The 13,909-nt window shown below is 45.6% G+C and overlaps 1 protein-coding gene across 3 annotated transcripts in view; it reads left to right on the plus strand.

The window, feature by feature from the left end:
* LOC108092017 (homeobox protein prospero) overlaps window positions 1-13,909 on the plus strand; it is a 53,587-nt gene that overhangs the window by 24,425 nt on the left and 15,253 nt on the right. For all 3 annotated transcript variants that reach the window (XM_017191453.2, XM_017191454.2, XM_017191455.2), the window contains exon 3: window positions 13,724-13,768. The gene's annotated coding sequence lies outside the window, so the exon portion shown is untranslated. The remainder of the gene's footprint in view (window positions 1-13,723; window positions 13,769-13,909) is intronic.

A 13,909-nucleotide genomic window follows, 5' to 3' on the forward strand; every position in this document is an offset into this window, starting at 1 on the left:
TCGTCGTAATGGTCGTGGCGCACTGAAAGTCTTGAGGCTACGCCGGAGACCCTTCAGCCGACTGCGCCAAAATGCACTGGACGTTGGTCACGACGACGCGGAGCAGAAATCAAACAATCAAACAAAATGAAATCGCCGGTCTGCCCCTTTTCCTCCTCGTCTCTTGTATTTTCCTCCCTTTTTCCATCTTTTTCTTTTTCTTTTTTTTTCATTTTTTTTTTCGTTAGCCGCTCGCGAGTTTTTGTTGGCTTTGTTCTGCTGCTGCTTTTGTGCACACGCCCCCTCAAAGTCCAGTTTTGCAGTCATCAAGTTTTGGCCGTCCCCCTTCGGGGCTGGAGCAAGCCAACCCCCCTTTCCTTCTACCCCTCTCCAGAATCCCCTCAGCTGGCGGGCTTCCGGCTGCCCATGCTTCTTTGGCATGTCTTCGCATCCGTTGCATCCGTCCATCTTGCCCGTCTCCCCACTTGCCACTCCCACTTGCCACTCTATTCTGATGCAGTGGCTGCCAGACGAAGGAGCCACCCTTCGAGGACTTTTCCCAACCAGAAAATCCCCGTTCTCCCCTCTCCTCCGCCACCGAAAAACAACTCCAACTCCCCGCACCGCCGCCCCCTCTATATATTTTATTTTTAATTAATTAATGCGAATGCAAAGTACAATTTCTACAAGGAAAACTTGTTTTGCAACTCGCTGGCAACCCTTTTGGGCTCGGGCTCCACCCGATCGCCCAACCACCCTGGGATGTTCGCCCTAAGCCACCCACAGCCGACATCCCGCCACCCACTGAACCCATGCCACCTGGCTGTGGCGCCTCCAAATATGCAGCAGCGAAAAACGAGCGTGCGGCTGGCTGTGAAGAAATGCAGTTAATTTACTCAGAAGTAGCAGGGAATTGCAGTGGGAAAAAGCCGCTTCAAGTGGGCGGTGGCGATGGTGGGTTGAAGAAAATTGCTGCTGCTGCTGTAGAAAGTTGCCGGCTGCAGTTTCTTTTGTTTTTGTGTGCACGCCGTAATGTATGCAACATAATTTTTGCGCTCTTAGCTGCCGCTGGATGAATTTTTGTTAGTACTCAGGGGGGAAATTCTGGGAAAATGGAAGGAAATGCGAGGAAAAGCGAGGAGTTGCCTGGCTGAATATGCAGTCACCTCCTTTCAGGCATAACGGCGATATGTGTGTGTGCCACAGTGTGTGTGTGCGTGTATCTGAGTGTTCGTGTGTGTGAGTGTGGGTTTTCTGAGGTAGTTGGTAGCGCAGTTGAAAAACTTTGCTCGGCAAGGTGAGTGGGGCTTGGAAAACCCTTACAGCTCTCGTTCTCGTAGGCCTCCTCAGTTTTTTCATATATATATATATGTATTTTTTCGGGGGCGCTGGAAAATGTTGCAAAAGTTATTTCTTCACGGGTTTGCCGTGGCTCTTAATGAAATATCTGCATGGATGCGAGTGGGTGCAGTTGGCAGCAAAGTGGTCTCCACGGGTTACTTAATAGGCAGCAGCATAACCAGCTCACATGGCCTAGCAGTAGATTCCATTCGTATATCAAGAGAGAAAAAATTGAAGAAAAATGCATGAAATATAGGTGCCCAAAAAAACATTTCAGGATTTATATATTTTTAATAGTAAATATTATTTGTTAATTATTCAAAACTATTTGTTAAATGCATCTTAGATTTCCGAATGAACTTCAATTGATTTACGATTTCGAAAGATTTTTTCCGGTGTTGGCTTTTGCGGCCGAATCAACTGGGGGAATCGAGCTGAAAGAATCCGACAGTTTGGGCGACAGTTCAGCGACACGCTCAAAAGCCCCAAAAGGAGTGCGGGCACGTCTTTCAATCGGTGACTTCTGCCCCACGCCCCCTCAGCCGCCCTATGCAAATAGACAGCCCTCCACCTTGAGCAAAGTAGGATAAAAAGAAAATGCAGCAAAAATGCAGCTGCAGGGCCACAAAAGGGGGAAAGGGGGAAAAAGGGGGGTGGAAAGCAGAGGAGCGTTGCCGCTGCAGACACATTTTAATGATGCATGCAACAGTAAACTGCAATCAGATATGCGCACATCGTTAGTCTTCAGCATCAGCCGCCGTTTGTTGATTATCTTAGAATGGAGAGCACGGCAAGAAAGATAACCCATACGCCCCGTTGGCCGCACCACAACCTGTGCACTTTCCGCATTGCATGGCATTTTCTATTTGCCAAGCAAATAGACTGCAGCAGCCTCCTGTTTGCAAGAAGTCGCTTCCCCAGGATTCTTGGCCCCCACTTCATCCCTAAGGAGGCGACTAACGGAGGGATCATCGAAGGGGGAAGGGGGAAGGATGAAGGGGAGGAAGGGGGGTGGAGAAAGGAAAGGAAACCCCTAACGGAGGCACTTTTTTATGCAACTTCTTCAGCTCGAGTGGTTTCCCAAGTTGACGTTTCAAATGTCAATTGTGTGCTTAACTGCATTCTTTTGACGTCTCCGTCGTTGGCTTTCCTTATTTGCCTCCGTGTGTGTGTGTGTGTTTCTGTGTGTGTTTGAGGGTGTGTGTGTGTGTGAGTGCTCCTCGGAGTAGGGCAACCCGTCTCGAATCCCGACTCCTGCCCATTCCCCTTTCCCGAGTCTTTGTCTAATTTTGGTTTCTTTTTGTTGCAAATTGCGGCCTAAGCGGCAATGGTTTGTTGAGAGAAGGAATGGAAGGAATGGGAGGGAAGGGAGGAAAGGGGTGGAAAGGTGGGCAAAGGTGAGGCAAGGAGGCGAGTAGGCCGTTCCTGGAGATCGCTTTCGCTGCTAGTTGCCAGATGGCAGGCACTTGCAGAGAAACCCGAGAAACCCCTAATTGATCAATCATATTATACCCTATATTTTATATTTTTTTAAACCAATTAAATCACTTTTTAGATAGAGATATTTATAAAGTTCAGCAAATTATTAATTTCCTTTATAATCTAGAAAGACAACAAGGTTTTCTACTGGTATATGCAAAATATATATGGTCAATATAATAGTTTTTGATCTTAGTAATTACTATGTTTACCACCATGTATTCGCAGTTATTAACTTAATTATTAAAATGACTAATAACTCACCTATTATTTAATCTAAAAATCCGATTCTATTTAATTATATAGCTAAGGAAAATTTTAAAATTTATTATAGCCTCATATACCCCTCTTGCAACACCTTGAACAGGGCACACGTAATTTCTTTTCTTTGGCTTTCACTTTGTTTGAGCAACGTTGCAGCGACTTTTGCCAAGTCGCTGGGAAAATATGCCGCATTCACACACACAGGGGCCTCACACACACACACACACTCTAGCAGAAGGAACAGTGGCCCAGAGTCAGCGATTCAGACTGCAATCTTGCCTTCAATTAAGCTTTGACAAGTGCATTGCACACAGGGGAAAGGGTTCGGGTGGACAGAAGGGGCAAAGGAGCCAGGACTGAGGAGCAAGGAGCAAAAGGATGGGGACCGAGACAAGCAGAAGAAGTCACAGGAGCAGCAGCAGGAGCTGCCGGAGTTGCAGGAGCAGCCTGCCACAAAGCGCATAAATATGAATGAAGGAAGGCAGGAAGGACGATGGGCGATGGGCGACGGACGATGGACTCCTTGCCGTGAACTGGCCGAAAAAAAAAAATCTTTTCGAGTAAAAGAAAAGAGGTCTGCAGAGCTGGAACGGCTGGCCCAAAAGAGGCCCGGAGTGAAGAACTGGAGAAGGAAACGCAAATAAATGAATTGCACTTTTCCTTTGCACGAATTTTCTTCTGGCGCCCCCGTTTCAATGGGCCTCGCCTCAATGGCAGTGGAAAAACTTTGCATATTGTGTTTATTCTATGCCCGCGGAGATAAAGAGCTCGAAGCCAGGTGAAATGTGGAAGATGGAAGGTGCAAGGTGGTAGGTGGAAGTCGCTGGCGGAGGCAGCAGCCTTTAATTAAGCGGGTCCAAGTCGCAGTCCGCTGGCATTATGCCTAGATAATGGCAAGGCCGAGTTCAAAAAACAAAAAAAAAAGGGGGCCACTGGGAAAGCAAACGGGGGGAGGGGAGGGGAGGGGGAAAGATATGAAATGCAAATTATGCGGCGAATTGTGTGCTCATTAATTAAAATTGAACCGAAACTGGAGGCAAGAACTCGGTCTGAGAAAGCTCAGTCCTCGTTGCTATCCATCCAGCAGCATCATTAGAGCCCGCTGGCCAGCTTAACCAGCCGAAGCCTTAATCCTTGGTCCTTAAACATCCTGCCCAGAGTTCTCTCACCGTCCACACCGCTGCACTTTGAGGTGAACACTCAAAAGTTTTTTATTTCCGCCACGGGAAAGGGGCGAGAAATATTCATTTGGGGGAACTGGCAAAATATTGTACATATATTACATCTGGTTTGGGGGTCTGAGTCAAAATGCAAATCTTGCAGATTTTTAATTTCTTTTCAACGAAAATTTTATTTTCTGTTTGCACTTCTTGTTGTTCGTTCGGGACTTTGGCAGGACCAACCCTTTTTTATTTGCCAGCCTGCCAAGGATGCCAAGGACGCCGAGGATGGTGCGGCCCACTCCTTTTGAGATGCCATGCGGCTTTTAAGCTTTATTATTATGTATTATAGATTCATATTATGCACTTTTTAATTTTTTTGTCTGACGTCTCAGGGCTTGAGACTCTCCAGACCGACAGCCCAAAATGAAATGCGTTTTGCCAGGCCGGAAAATGGGAAGGAAATGCTAATCCTTTGGCGAGTCATGAATACTCTTTGCTGCTTTCATTTTTATTATTTATATATTAAAATTATAATTGGGTAACGAGTAATTATTTTTTTATTTTATTTTATTGAAATACAAGCCATTATGTGGAAATAATAAGAGTTTAATACCTCCCATTATTGGTTTAAATAAGTGAACATTTTTTGTAAAGCAAAAAAAAACATTATGAAATGTGGACAATTTTCATGAATATTTTTAGAAACAATTTATACAAAAATAAGTTTTTTAATTTGACTATTTAAATCGTTTTCATCTACAATCGAATTATTTTGTACATGTTTTTTTTAGTTAAAAGCAAATGAGTTAAGGGAGTTTTCCAAGAAGCATTCAGCAGCTGCTTTCCCCCGACCAAATAGGGTATTTAATAAAGGACTTTTTTGGGACTGGGTAATGCTGCTGCAGTCGGGCCTCGAATGTCCTTGGCAGAGCCACCCTTCTGGACTCAAAAGTCGTAAGTGTGGGTTGTCTTCTGGTTGCATTGCCACAAGTTGCCGCTCGAGATCCGCAGCCCGCCAGCCACGGCTCCTTTGGATTGGAATCCACCGCCTTGTTCTTGTGCAGTGCCTTTCAAGACTTTTCGCCCGCCTTCGCTGGCAACTTTTGGGGGCGGCTTTTGGGGTTGTGCATCTGCGAGATACATTCGCGTAATGAATTCGGCCCGAGGGTGGCGACAATGAACTTGCCTTTGCCTGCATTTGCCGCTCCCTCAACCTCCCCACGAACCCACTTTTTAAAAATGTTAGGGCGTTGACATGTCAAGGCGAAGTACACCGAAAATTACTTGCAAGGCTCGCTGGCGAAAGGAACCCCGAGCCGAAACTTCACGGTTTGCTTGCCAGGAGCAACCCGAAGAGAAAGGAAAAGGAAAAGGACCTCGCGAGGGGGAGGAAAAGCGGTTGGCTGTTGGCCAGCTGGGAACCAAACCTGCCGAATCATGTATGTAAAGCTATGCCGGAAAGCAGGAAAGCCGGAAAGCAGGAAGGCGCCTTGAAGCAGAACCAACGCGGCCTTAGAAGGCAATTTCCATTTGCATGCTCGCGATCGCAGATCTCGGAAACCGGGAGATACAAAAAAAAAACAATGCGAGGGTGCGCTTTTCACACGGTTTGAAAAACACGAACCCAAGGGTCGGCCGTAATTTTTAATAATTTCCTTTTGCTTAAATAGTTTTTCCTTTGGCAAACGGACAAATTCCCACCGCTTCAACCGCCGCAGCAGCAATTGAAGTGTTAGATGCAAGATCCAATTGCCAGCAAGTGGCTGTAGAACCATACAGATACGCACAAGATAACTTGATTGCACTAATTTTACAGCTGCTGCTGCTGCTGCTGCTGTTGGACCCAAACGAGAAGAGAATAATAGCATATAGTTCCCATGGCGGACTATTTTAGGTTCATAGTTCCGCATGGGACAATTGTCCGGTTCCTCGACATCTTCGACGGTCCAAGTTGGAAAGTTGGAAAAACTCAACTCAACTGGTCTGCTGGGGGTTGCTTCAATCAACTTCTGACAAGAAGTGTTAAATCTGCACTCGCCGCTGCAATTGCGGCTGGAGGCCGCTTTATTAGAATATCCGGCAGCTTAGGCCGCAGACAGCCTGTCTGCACATTATCTGTGCCACCCCCACCCCCTCCCCAGCCCCGCTCCCTTTCCTCCTCGCTCATAATTCATAAATCAACTAATTCTGGAGGCACAACTGTAGAAACAAATAGCTTGCGCCCCCTCAGCGGCGACACCCGAAATAAAATCTCTCAGCGCGACTCGAAAAGTTCTCAGGCCTGAGCAAGAGCAAAGGAAGACGAGACAATTAAAGGGTTTCGAGTTGCCTTAATGAACCGCAGCCAGACAAAAGGTCAAAAAGACAAGACCATCATCAGCAGACCATCGAAAACAAAGGCCTAGAAGGCGCAAAACCAAAGGCAAACAAAATCGAAAGGGAGAAGACGTCACGGCGGTTGCTCGCACTTCCTGGCCAAAAGGAACAGAAGGCTCAAATGTGTGGGCATAAAGAAAAAGACGCTGCTGGGTTTCAATTACCTTCGGGCCCAAGATTTCTGCTCCTCTCGCTCCAAGATGGTTGAACCCGCCTTAATTGAGCGTGAAGCGCTGCAATACTTTGACACCTTTGCGACACGGACATGGACTTCGACTTTGACTTCGACAGGGCCATCAACATTGCATTGACATCGGAATGGAAGAAATGGATGAAATGGATATATGGACAGGGGATATATACTGCCTAGTGGACAGTGGATAGTCGATATGTGGACAACCCCCTAAGACTGAGGCAACTGATGCAACGAGTGGACGACACTAATGAACATTAATGTTCGTATTGTGTAATGTCGCGACTTTAATGTAAAGTGCAATGAAGCAATGCAGGGCGAATGGAGGAAGGGTAAGGGGGGAGTAAGGGGGGTCTGAGCAGTGGCATTGCATCCACCGGATGCACTCATTAAGTGCTGCAGCCTTTGACTTGCGGACCCGAAAGAACCCAACTCGCACTCGCAAATGCGAGCTGAGTTATGATGCCAGCTGACGAGCTGTCAGAAGAGTCATCCACCGAGGAGCTGGACGGTTGGTTCGCTGGTCGGATTGGATTGGGTAGGGTTGGGTTTTATGTTATATATATATTGGAATGGGACAGACAGCAAGTGGTTGTTAAGTCTGATTCACGGCTCGGCTCGGAAATCAGCGGGCAGCACGTGGTTCCCCCCATTCCCATCTTTACCCTTTGATCTCCATTCTGACCAAGGGGCCACTCGGTTGGCTAGGCTCCACTCCTTGCCTTTCCTTTTCCTTCGCTGTGGAAAACCGTTTTCCACAAAATTTAATTCCGTTAATGTCGCCAGCTCATCCTGCGGCTCCTCGAGCCTCCGGCTTTTGAGCGACCCTCCAAAGTTCTTCAAATGTCAAGCGGCGAAGGCAGCGCAGAAATCTCGCAGCAACTAAATTATCATAATGAATCTCGCAACTACTTGAGCTCTGTTTGCCCAACAACCGGCGAACTCAACTCGCTCGGCGAAGGGTTGGGCTCCTAACGGATTTTTAATTGAAACTGTCACTTGTCGAGGAGCCAAGGATGGCCACGATGGCCATGGTGGCCACAATCCAGGCAGGGAACTCAAGAACCCCGCACTGAAGTAGTTTTCATTGCAATTACGAAGGAATTAAATGCAGCACAAATCGCTCGAAAAGTTTTCCAAGAATTTCATCTCCGATGCATAAATCAACAATTGTGCCTGGCCATTGTTTGATCAAGAAAACCATTTCCATTTAATCCAAGCACAGACAACGAACGAATCGTTCGATGGAGAGAAAAGGAGGAGCCAACACGAACAATGAGAATTGAATTTAATGCTTTACAAGATTTTATTGCGACTTTTTGACTCGACGCCTCAGTTCAATTCAATTGCAGTTGGATTCCCCCCCTTCGAAATCCCCTCCTCTCTCTTCGCTATGAAAACGAATCGCAGTCCGCCTTTATTAGCAGCAAATTTCATTATTCAAGTCAATTTGCCTCGGAGATGCCTCGAAAAACTTGCTCGATAGTGGATGGATGGTGGAACACCCCCACTTTTGCTCGGCTCTTTGCATGGGTTCAATTGAATTAAATACAATCAATTTGTTGATACGCAGATGAGTTTAAACAAATTTAGCCCGTGTGTGTGTGCGAGGCGAATGGCTGGATGACTCAACCGTTTTCGCTGGCTCCGAGGTCCCAGGTTAGTCACTCCATTTCGGGGGCAAACGACACCCAAGTGCCGTCCAAGGCTCTGGACATGCAATCAGAGCCTCCTTTACTCCCCTTCAGCAAAAAAATAAAGAGAGCAAAGCACAAGATAGGCTAAAAGCAAAGGGACAACCTCTAATTATCTCAAGCCATGACATGAAGTCATTTTCCTACACGTATTCTATTAATGCCGCCGCTCACGCTGAAATTGAAACTTCAAATATTTGTACGCGCGGCTCAAGGACTCGCCGTTCGTTCGTTCGTTCGGTCGGTCGGCAGGACTCTGCCATGTGTGGGTAATTTCCTTAATAACCGCCAGCCTATCGCATTAACATATCTCGCATTTGTCATAAAAATAAGTCAACCACCGGCACCACCCAACCGCCAACCAACAAAATGATCCAGCTGGTCTCCGCGGAGGAGGCGTTTTGTCAAGGAACCACAACTCCCACTTCACTTCAGGTGGGTGTCCACCCAAAAATACAAGGAATGAAGGAAGGAAGGAAGTGTTTATGGTTGCTCATGTGCGTCTCGTAATGACCCCAGCTAAATGGACACATTACGCGCCGGACACACGAGAAATTGAATTATTCAAGCGACTTTGGAGGCGTCGCATTTGGAGCCAAAACGGCATTGCGTGTTTAAGTTTGTCTACTCCCACTCCCAGTCCCACTTTTGGCCTCGGCCACTCCCCACTCCTTGAAGTTGGCTAAGAAATACGTTACAGCTGGTTGGAACAAAAAAAAGAATAAGTTGGAAAACCCTGGTCGCCTTAAAGTTCCACTGGGTGACTTTCGAGACACCGTTTACGCTCTATGCTCATGCAGCACACGCCAGACTCAGGACACAGAACCCAGAACCCCTAACCCCCATTTCGAAGCCAGAACCCCGAAGAAGACTGAACCCTAAGGAAATGTAACGGCCAGCGATCGAGGACAGTTGGTTTCCCAGAGCGTCTTCAAGACGTTCGAGGGGGTGACTTACCATTATTTGGAAAAGACTCTGCCAGCTGCAACCTCTGATTGCAACGTTAATACAACATAAAGAAGTGCCTCGAAGGAGGGTTATTGCCACGCACCAAAGCGGATGTTCGGGGGGAAATCACTGGGAGTTGATACTAAAAAAAACCTACAACAACTTTCATCCTTTGACGGGACTGTACTCGAAAATAGTTGGAAGCGAGTGCAAAAAGCACTTACGATTAAGAGGCGAGTTTCTGGGAAAGGAGGAGCGGGGGCAAGTATCATTTGGCTAACGCTTGAAATTGGCTTCGTGACGCTTATCGCGATCAATAAATAATATACGAGCTGCTCTAGACAGAGACGGGTAGAGACAGCTAGATAGATAGATACACGAACGACATCGAGGCGGAAAACAAAAAGTATCTGCCAGATACATTTGAGTAATTTGCGTCGTTAGTGCCGGAAAGAGAGGCAAAATAATAATAATAAAAGAAAGTACGCTTGATTACAATGAAAATGTTTTTAATGTCCGAGCTCCTCTTTTTCCCTTAGCCCCCGTTTTCCTCCTCCTCCCTTCCTCCCCCCGCCCCCCTTTTTACACCCACACAACGACAGAGAAAGATATCTGCATAGATAGGCGAAGCAAAAGGACACACGTTAGGCATGCATTTTCCCCCTGTTTCTTTCCGTTCATTCTTTTTTTTTCGATATCAAAAGCGCGATAAGCACCAGACACGAAGGTGGGGGACGTGGGTGGAAAGTGGGTGGTAGGTGCAGGTGCAGGCCCAACAAAAGTCCAACGGAGGGGGGAGGAGCGGGCTGAAAAGGAGGTGGAAAAGCCTCAAAGTCGAACGCGACCAGCGACCACTGTCCAAACAAAAGTCGGAAAAATGAGCAGTGGGAGCCGACTTGGCCACATATGGCCATTTTCTGGCTGGCATTGCGTGCCAGGTCCGTATACGTATACGTATCCGTATTCGTATCCGTATCTGTATCTCGCCGTATTCGTAAATATATAGACAAACGAGTATGTGTTCCTAGTATCCCAGACTGCGAGTGTGTGCTATCTAATCAAGCGCTGAAAGACAATAAAAGCCAACAACGCGGCCACGACAAACAGCGACCACAAAATGTGCTTATGTCTGAAAACAACAGCAGGACAAGACCATCGTCATATGAGGAGACCAAAGGATACCCTGGAAAACGAGATTTGAACTCACTCCAAATATCTACAGTTGTTGAAAGACAAAAGAATATAAACTTAATAGATAAACTATAACGAAGACTAAACTTATTGAAACGGAAAGTCCAAGTTACAAAACATTAAAACATTCCGTCCAAAAAATATTATTACTATAACTATTTTTAATTAAAATGTTATTAGTTCCTTGGGAACTTAGTGTTAAGAATAAAGAAAAATAAACGATTTCCAAAATTTAAGCCTAACCTGGTTGTAAATCAATTATAAAATCTACCTCGAAGTGGAAGCCTCTTTATATTTATATTAATTTTTAATGGAACAATCATGGATTCATTTTTTTTCACAATCACCCTTAACCACTGCAGATACCCCTTTGGAAAAAAATCACAGAGGAGCCCAGGCAACCTACTTCTCGCCGGCTAAGTGCAGCGGGAAAACCTTGCCGGCTCCACTCGAAAGTATCGCACGGATGTCGTATCTATGGCTCGCCATATGGCGGCCCAACGCCGATATCTGTGAGAGTGTTTCCATGTATCTGTATCTTATCTGGCAGTTGGGGTATTAGCCAAGGAGCGTGCACCTCATCCTCCAGAGTTTGGGATCCGAAAACCAGCAGTGGCCATAACAATAACCGAGACTCGGCCTACATCATAATAATTCGAGTTTACTGCAATGCAATCCCAGCAGAAAGACCTTTTGGCAAGTTCAGAGCAAACTTTTCGCATAAAATCCCCGTTTGAGACAGTGGCCGTTGGAGGAGGCAGAGAAGGACATTTTCTTTTAGCACAATTCACTTCACAAAGTTGCTGCCAATTCTGGTGGAAACAACTGCCAGCAAACTTTGCGGCAACATAATTTGAATGTGCTTGTGGCAGGATTAGAGCTGGAAACTGCAACTGCATTGGCCATGAATGCCAAAACAAGTTGAAAGGTGTTCCTGAACTTTATTGATGTCGTCGACTCCGGGCGACTTCCGCACCACCCGTTAGGCAAATATCAAATACTATATAGCATTGGCATTGGGATCAGGTAAAAATCGGTAGAAACCGACTGCATGAAATGTCAACTGCCACCACCAAAAACGCCCCTTGGTTCCGTCTGCCTGGCTTCGGTTCTCTGCCTCCTCAACTCCTCGATCCTCCTTGTGCCCTCTGCTCCTCATCCTCACACTCATCCACTTCCCCCTTCTCCGAGGAACTCCTTCCTCCAGCGATCGCCAGCTTGTGCGCACGCGCATTGAGGCATAGACAGCGCGTCCAGGTGTTCCCCGATCATCGCTCGCCGCTCGTGGCAGAGGAGTACGTGCCACAACCATAAAGCGTACACAGGGGAAATCGTTGAGTTGATTGGAATAATTAAATAATATAATATAATACAATACTTCTATTGATAAAAAACTTTAAAAATTTAAATTAATAAAAGTAATAATATTTGAGATTATTTCATTTAGAAATGTTTTCCGAACTTCTCTTGATTCTCAAGATTAATTGTACCTTTCGGATTTGTTTTCTGTTTGATTTCTTCACCTCTAATTCTCACCAATATGTTGTACTATAAAATGCTATATTTATTTTATTTTACAACCATTATGCATTTAAAAGAAAAATCGATATTAAACTGCCTCTTTGTCCTCAGTGTATTTGAACTCCCCTCGCTTCTTAGCAATCGCCTGCAATCATCAGCTGTTGGCTGCGGCGATCGCTTCCTTCCGCATCCGTACTTTCATAGGGGCTGCAGATTCCGTCCCGGTTTCGCATTGCTCTACGTGATTTCCCCCACCATTTGCGCATTTTCCATTTTCCAGCGAATCTCAGACCGACAGATTGCTGTTTAATCTGGCAAAATGGATCTTCGGAGCGGAATCACAATGCCTAATTGCCACTAGTTCGCTTTTGGGACAGTTTTTTGTTTTAACGGATTTTAGAGTCACTTGACCGTAACCCGATTCCACCCCCCACCATCCGTCACCCGTTGTCCCTTTATGAGCCAAAGCATATTTTAATGATGACACCCGACCACGAAGAGGAAAGGTATACTGTATGGTGAATACTCGTATGGAGAACAGAATATTCAGAACACATGGCCGTGCCACACTTCGGTCGCTTGTGCCGATGAGTACATTACCGTGTGCCGCGATCTGTGAAGGCACATTCCAAAGCACACTTTGAGATACACATGCTTATATCTACCCCCTCCCCCTGCATTCCCCTCCCCCCTCCACAAAGGAAACCAGGCGCCTCCCTCATTTCCAGCGCATGCAAAGTATCCGAAGCCGGCGTTTTCCATCGAAACATGAACGGAAAATGTGTTAAGGTCGTAATTATCTGCGCCGTCGTTTGTAGGTGGAAGTTCGCCTCAGCTGGCAACTTTCTTTGCTCCTTGTTGGTCTGGTCGCCTTTCTTCTCCTCGGATAGCGCCATATGTTAACCTCTATTCGCTCCTCGCGGGGTTGAAGTTGCAACGTCCCATTGATAACGCTCCTAGAAAACGGTTGCACCCAAACCCGAACTGAAACTCAAGTCCCTGAGGTGCATTGAACTTGGAAATGCCAACTGTCTATCCGAGAAGTACAAAAGTATCTTAGGAAAGCGTTCCTCAAGGAGAGGTTGTAAACATAACGAGGCAATTAAGCAGTTTTCTTTCTTTGACTTCACCATACGGGCACGTGTGTTTCATTTATCTATCAGATGGTATAGCACTGATTATAGCCTTATGTTTAGAGTATGCAATTATAAAGAAAATAGGAGCAGATTGTTGGCTGTAAGAAAGTATAAGTACTAAGAGCTATATATTCCTGGAAATCATTTATTATTTATTCATAATGTAAACGCCTCTAAGGTGATTAAAAAAAAGTTATAAAGGGAGACAAAATACTCGATTTTGTATATTCATTATATTTATAAAATATTCCACTAAAAACATTACAGTTTATGCCTATTTAAATGTATTTTTCCTCCAGATTTTTAACCAAATTTATTTGACAACTATAAAGGGACTTGCTATTGCTAACCAATTTTAATTTAAATGTTATTATAATTTAACAATTATTATTTAACAAATCCTTTAACTAACTTAGCAAAATTCTTTCTCTTTTTCAGGAGGATCTATGATGGACGACAGAGAAAAATAACGCTTTGTTTGTGGTAATTTTGACAATTTCAATTCCAATACCTCAATGCTTCGTGCATTGGAATGCGCTGTGCGCTCCTTCGAAACCCAGCCCAACTTAATAAGTCCTGCATAGGGGTGGCTGTGGCTGTGGCTGTTCAGATCCTGATCCTGTC

Source organism: Drosophila ficusphila, unplaced genomic scaffold (assembly GCF_018152265.1).
Source record: "Drosophila ficusphila isolate 14025-0441.05 unplaced genomic scaffold, ASM1815226v1 contig_791, whole genome shotgun sequence".
NCBI lineage: Eukaryota > Metazoa > Arthropoda > Insecta > Diptera > Drosophilidae > Drosophila > Drosophila ficusphila.